The sequence below is a fragment of the Myotis davidii genome, unplaced genomic scaffold (assembly GCF_000327345.1).
Source record: "Myotis davidii unplaced genomic scaffold, ASM32734v1 scaffold238, whole genome shotgun sequence".
Classification (NCBI taxonomy): Eukaryota; Metazoa; Chordata; class Mammalia; order Chiroptera; family Vespertilionidae; genus Myotis; species Myotis davidii.
Genome location: NW_006293779.1, coordinates 6454839 through 6461332, shown reverse-complemented (window position 1 = coordinate 6461332; position 6494 = coordinate 6454839). Strand labels below are relative to the sequence as shown.

The window sequence follows — 6494 nt, the reverse complement described above, 5'->3', positions numbered from 1 at the left end:
AAAGCGAAATCGTCTGTAACAGGGAAAGTTATTACCAAATCGGCTACGGAGTTTATTCTTCAGTATGAATACATGGTTTCCCACAAATAAGCACCCGCTACTTCAATGCCTCAGCTAAAACACATGAAATCGCTCATTTAGTTTTCAAGTACAAAGTTAAAATGCCTTTTTAATAATAATATATCAGAGTAAAATAATAGTCTCTTTTAAACTTCACTACAAGAAAACAAAACAAACAGTCATTGTCCAGACAGCAGACTTAATTTAACAATATATATTTTTAATAAAATGTTTTTAGCACCTTGTTGAGTCACCTCCTCCCTCTGCGTATTCTAAGGAATTTCGGCCTTTTCTTTTTGTGGTGGTTGGTTGTTGGGTTCTAGGGCTGTGTGGCCAAATCAGTCTGTGAAGTGAAATGGGACTAGGGTGAGGCTTTCGATCCCTGCTCATGCCCTCGGGCTCGGGGCTGGAGGCCGCTGGACTGGGGTTTGAGAAAGCCGCCCTCCCACGCCCCTCCCGGGCGCGCATAGGGGGAGGTTTCCAGTTCAGGAGTCCTTGGGCCTCCATTCGGGCAAGTTAGCCGGTCACAACTAGAAGAGGGACCTTCCATCCTTGTCCTGGCTGCTTGAGACCTGGTATACAGCCTCCCCCAAACTCCACTGCCTAGAACAGCGACGAGCAAGCGGTCACCGACCAAAGGCCCCCTCGGTTGGGTCCCTGCAAGACACAGGTGCGGGGCGGGCTGCCCTGCTTCCCAAAGACCCGCCTTCCTTTACCGAGATGGAAAGACTCGAGAGCTCCTGCCAGCCGAGTCCATCCTCATCTACGCCCTCTCTTCCCGGATCCTCCACACACTGGCCTCAGCAGGGCAGGGCCAGCCCTCCACACACCTTCCCATCCTGGGCTGGAGGAAGGGCTCCGCTGCTTCCCGCCAGAGGGCAGGACAACTCCAGGGTCACCTCTAATCACAAGGCCTGGGAGCAACCGGACTGGACAACAGATGACAAATTCAGATCAAACCGGAGCCTGGCTAGAAACTCAGTTCTCACCCAAACCTTGGCTCTGCTGCTCCCCTCACAAAGGAACCGCCTGCCCTCCTCAGACCTCAGTGCCAGTCAGGCCCCAGGGCCCTCGCCCGCAGCTCCAGGGCGTGCCTGTACGTTTCCGAAAACGACCTCTGAAAGATACCAGGGCCACAGCGACTCTGCACCAAGCAGAGTGGCGACAGGCGTTCACAACCACCTCCAGCATTCACTCCACGTCTATGTCTACCATCAAAGATGTGAGGACGACTGGTTCCAGTTTTCCTACGTCCTTTCCCAGGAGGCCCGCTGAGCTGTCCTTCCTGCTCCTGTCCCAGACCTCCTGTGTGGAGATGGTGGCTACTCCCACCCAGGCGTCCCCAGAATTGCCGGCTAAGCAGGAAGAGCAGGGAGCCAGCCCTTCGTGAGACGACTCCCATGTCCAACAGTCTTCCCACTGGGTCTGCCTGTCCTGACCTGCACCTTCGCGACCCACCAAAAATCACACGGGCATCTCCAACAGCCAACCACTCCCAGGCCTGTCCCCAGAGCTCCGAAGTCCTGCATGCTCTCCCGTGAACTTTGCTAACACGATGTCCAATAGCAAGAAGGCTCTGGGGTCTGGACAGAAAACAGACAGGAACACACCACTGTCACCTGCCAACGGCAAATCCGCACCTGCTGCTCCCGCAGCCGGTTCCACGGGGCAAAGGGGTAGCACCAGCCAGCCTGAGGCCAACAGGGCCCAGCACTGCCTGCTGGAGACCAGTTTCCGCCTCAGGCCTTGACCGAGGGCTCTGGGGCCCTGGCAGGAGCTGGGCTACCTCCCCAGACCTCTGGCATCACACTCCACTTGGCACCTGCAGTAACTGGGAGGCCTCCTCCTCAGTCTCTAGAAGCCTGGCTTTCGGGGGGAAACGGGCCTGCTCTTTAGAAAGAAAACACCACGGGGAACATACTCCAGCATCTTCCCTGGGCCGTTTGGTGTCTCCTGCTCCACTGCCTCCACCCTCAGCCTCATCCACAGCAAGTGTAACGACCCCACTTAATCCTCGACCACTGGCCTGTTGGAGCACAGCTCCCCTTTAGCCGGTGACCTGGGCCTGCCCCCAGAAGTCCCCCTATGGTTGGAAGCGGAGTAAGAGCACCTGGGCACGGCCAAGTGGGCATGTCCCCAAGGTCCGCTGCACCCACCACGTTCTACTGCGGGACTGAGCCCACGGGGTGGCTGGTGATGAACTCTCACCCCCGCGAGGGGCACCTGGTCCACCCTAGGGCCTCGTCAGGCTGCCCCGCCGGGAGGAACAAGCGCTCTACAGGGTCAGCCACAGCGCACCTCCCTGAGCAAGCTGGCCGGCCGTGCTGATCCTTGGGCTTGCCACCTCCTTGGCTTCCCAGCTTCTTCCCACACCACCCCTTGGGTGCAGCCTGGGCCATGGGGAAAGGCGAATGCCTTCGCACGAGCAGCGGACAAAGACCCAGGAGAGCCTGAAAGCTCCAAGTGTCTGCAGAGGAAGGCCGCGCCGTCCTGACACTGGGGGCTGGGAAGACCTAGCACTGGCCAGCGGGGGAGGGAGCACCTTGGGCTGCTGAGGCAGCCCTCCTCCCCCAGCCCTCCTAGTGGTGCTGGCGGTCTCCAGGTGCAGAGGGAGCGGCTGGAGCACGAGGAGCCGGGTAAGCACCAGTCAGGTACAGGGACTCCAGAGAGGGAGGGGCAACGGTACCCCTCCTGGCCACTCCAGCCCCCTGGCCCATCACCACCTGCCACCACAGAGCTGGCGGGAAGCAACTGGGTGTGATCTTCAAAGCCAATCTGACAAGGAAAGGAGTAGATTGGGGTCCAGAACTAAGCACCCCTAAAAGGAGCAGGACACTGGCGACCGGCTGTGAGCTTACTCCTGAGCAATGAGCAAGGGATTCAAAGCCTTGGTTTAATTTTGTCACCAAATTACTAATTTGCTTGATTCAAAACATGAGGTTCACTGTCCCATTTTTTTATTTTTTGAGTGGAAGCCCCTTGGCCAAGACAGACCTGAATGTAATTTCATTTTGGTTGAGGGGAGAATAGGTAGGGGGAGCTGAGGGCTGACTTTACTGGTGCCTAGAGTTGCAGGTCAGTATCACAGTTGCTAACAGAAGAGTCTTTTGACATCACCAGGGGCAAAAGAGAGAGCACGCTACCTGCTAGAGGAGAGCACCTGCTAAAATAAAACCTCCTCCTTTTCCTGCCTTCAGCACCGAGCAACTTCTGGGATTGACAGTCTACCTGCAATCAGGGCAACAGAGGTAAAGAGCTGCAGGGCCGACTCCACAAAGTCCTGACTCCTGAGGGAGTGGCGGGGTGCTCCCTGGCGGTGAGTGCATCTGTTATGCATCGGGATAGACATGTTCCTGTGTATGCGTGTGGGATTGATTGGCGTGGGGCTTATGTCTGCAGCGGGACCCGAAGCTCAGCCTCCTGAGCCCCGCTCCCCGGTCCCCACTCCATAATATCTCTTATACATGACCCTATCTATTTATATAGTGCCTATCACCATAGGCCGTTTCTAGGGATGCAAACTTGGGACCATGTGCTTGACAGCACACCTCCCAGCCCTGCCGGTCCCAGGAGGTGCCATCCCCCCTCCCATTATAAAATATATATCTCTATATGCCACATATCTACACCCCATCTATCCAGGCAAGCATCCGCCCATTGGGCCCTCACCCTGGAGCCGCCACTGGCGTCCCGCCTACCGCCAACACCAGGCTGCTTGCCTCGGTAGGAAGTGGAACCAAGTGTTGTGCACTTGGGGCTCCGGGTGCTGCTGACTCAAGTTAAGAGCACAGCCATCACCAGACCAAAGCACTAGAAAAGAAATACACACCACTCCATCACACACACAGGAGAGAGACGCCGGCCCTCCCTCCAGCCCTGACACACACGACTCCAGAGGAGGGGAAGTAGAAGAGAAAAGGGACGCACCGGAAGGCTGGCCTGGGGGACTCCCGGGCCGCCCACCTGTCGCCGCACCTGGTGGCCCACCTGGCCCGAGGGGTGGGGAGCCAGGGCACCAGGGCCACCCCTAGCTTAGAAGCACCCTGCTCCCCGCACCTTGGTTTGAAACCTTAAGGGGAGGGGGGTGGGTTGGGTTTTTGTGTTCTTAACGAAAAATCTGAAAACAAACATAATTATAACCAGAACCATAAGAATAATAATTATAACGAAAGGTGTCGTCAGCCTCCCCGTATAAAACTGCAGCCTTTGGAGATGACCAAAAACATCACATCCCAGGGCCAGAAGCCACCTTGTGCACAGAGGGCGGATGGTGGGGCCTCATAAAAGAACACACAAAAGGCGACTTTAGACAGGAAAGCACCAGTACGTTTTGTATGTTTTTTTATTTGCTCCAGGTGGGGTTTTTAACGGTCACTTTCCCACACTCTGGATCAGTTCTGATCCCACCATGAGGAGCCCTCAGATCGGCTAATGTGAAAAACTTGGAAGGGAGACCCCTTATCCTGCCATCTTGCTGAGGGAGTCTCCTTTTTTTGGGAGAAAAAAAAAAAAATCAAAAGGTTATTGCGTGATCCTGGATGAATCCCGCTCTCAGCTGTCCACGGTCCTGACCACCTCCTCTCACCCACTTTTTGGCAGGGAGAAGCAGGGCAACGCGGTCCCCGAACCGTCCTTCACCCCCGTGGCACGCCAAGGGGGAAAGCCAGCTGGGTGGTGATGGACCTTCTCCCCTCTCCATCCTTGATTAAAACCCTTTGCACATAAGGCAACATGGAAGCTGATGTTTTTACTCATCTCGCTGTTTGAAAGCACCATTATGAAGTCAGGTTGTACAGTAGTTAACAGTACCTTTTATATATATATCTCATATCTATCATATATATATAAACTGTAAACAAGAGGTAACAGCGGCTCTAGAAACTGGTTTTCTTCAAGGTTTCCTGTGTGGTAGGCACCTGAAATACTGTATAAAAGGGTCTTGTGGTGTCCTCTCCCTGCTGCTAGTTGGGTTCTGCTCTGCATGACCAGGAATGGTGCTGGCAAGACAGCTCAGTGGCTGGGAGGGGTCTCGGCCTCCTGAGTGTGTCTCTACTTTCCGCCCCCTGCTTGTGCTCCTATCTGATCAGGCTAGAGACAACAACAAAAAGATATATAGTAAAAAAAAAAAAAAAAAAAAATCCAATACCAATATATAGATTTCCATAGAATTTCCTTTTTTTCTTCTCTCTCGGCAAGGTATTGTTACTATGTTTTGTTGTTAATTTTTGCTGCAATAAACCCTCTTGTTTCAGTCACAGCAAGAAACAAAAACCCAAACAAACAGAAAACCCCTCTGAAAAGAGTAGAAAACAAAAGATCTGACCAAAAAAAGGGGGGTGGGGGCTAGGGGGAGAGGGAACATGATGTAGTTTTTAAATAGGACTGAAGATTAACATTGAAAAACCAGATGATGTCCAACCCTTTTCACCAGGCAAAGCCCTCCGGTGTTTCCGCCTCTGGTTTTTGTTTTAAATTCCTTTCTCTTCTGGGTGCTGATACCGGGACCCAAGGCCCCCGTGGACTGATTTCTAGATGCCTCACTGTGGGACCATCCCCATCCGGGACCCAAGGCCCCCGTGGACTGATTTCTAGATGCCTCACTGTGGGACCATCCCCAGGAATTGGCCACGTCAGGAAATGCCCAGGTACCCACTGCTCACGTGGCAGCTGTGCGAGACGCCAGCCTGGCCGGGAGAGACCCCCTCCCGCCGGGACAGCCCCGCGACGCCAGCCCAGGCCTGGGTACCTTTCCATTTCAGTGCACCATAAGATGTCCTCCTTCTCGTTCATGAAGACGGGGAAGTGCTGGTCTTTGCCCTGCTTTATGGAGTTCGACCTTGTGGTGATGGTCCTCACTTTGCTGAACTAGAAGACGAGGAAAGAGGAACGAGCACTCATTCGCTGGTCATGCATCTGCCACGTGTGCCCGGTGCTTGCCGGGGACTGCCACAGTGGGCCTCTGCGGACCCCACTGCCCTGCTCTTCCTCCTACTCCGCGGTCACCCCGCCATCCTAGCCCAATCCTACCGGCCAAGGGCTGGAGATATAGCAGCTGGAGCCACTGTCCTTCCTAAGTCCTCCAAGAACTGCTTCCTTCATAAGCGAAGTGACTTGCAGGCAAAAAGATGCCAGATCGCTCCGGCTCAAGATACACAATTGCTGGTCCCTGCTCTCAGGGAACCTGCTGCCTGCTGCACGCACTCAGGGAGATTTCTACAGAGTGAAATGGAGCCTCCACATCACAGGAGAGTCGCTGCTGTGGAAACTCACGCGATACGTCCTAGCCAAAAAATTTAAACGCCCTTGCAGAGCTAGGGACCTTGGCAAAGGTTTCTCAGTGTCTGCCTCCCATGGGACACCAAGCAATGCTTAACAAGGGAGGGCAGAAGGCCAGCAATGACTTCTGATCTCTCTCTCTGCCTTCCAGACCTCAC

At 54.4% G+C, this 6494-nt stretch overlaps 1 long non-coding RNA gene across 1 annotated transcript; it reads left to right on the top strand.

Annotated features, from left to right (window-relative positions):
• Positions 1-311: 311 nt before the first annotated feature.
• On the top strand, positions 312-6120 carry LOC107183712. The gene is made up of 3 exons (XR_001514515.1): positions 312-2137; positions 5571-5576; positions 6110-6120. It is a non-coding gene; the product is annotated as an uncharacterized LOC107183712 (long non-coding RNA).
• The last annotated feature ends 374 nt before the right edge of the window (positions 6121-6494 follow it).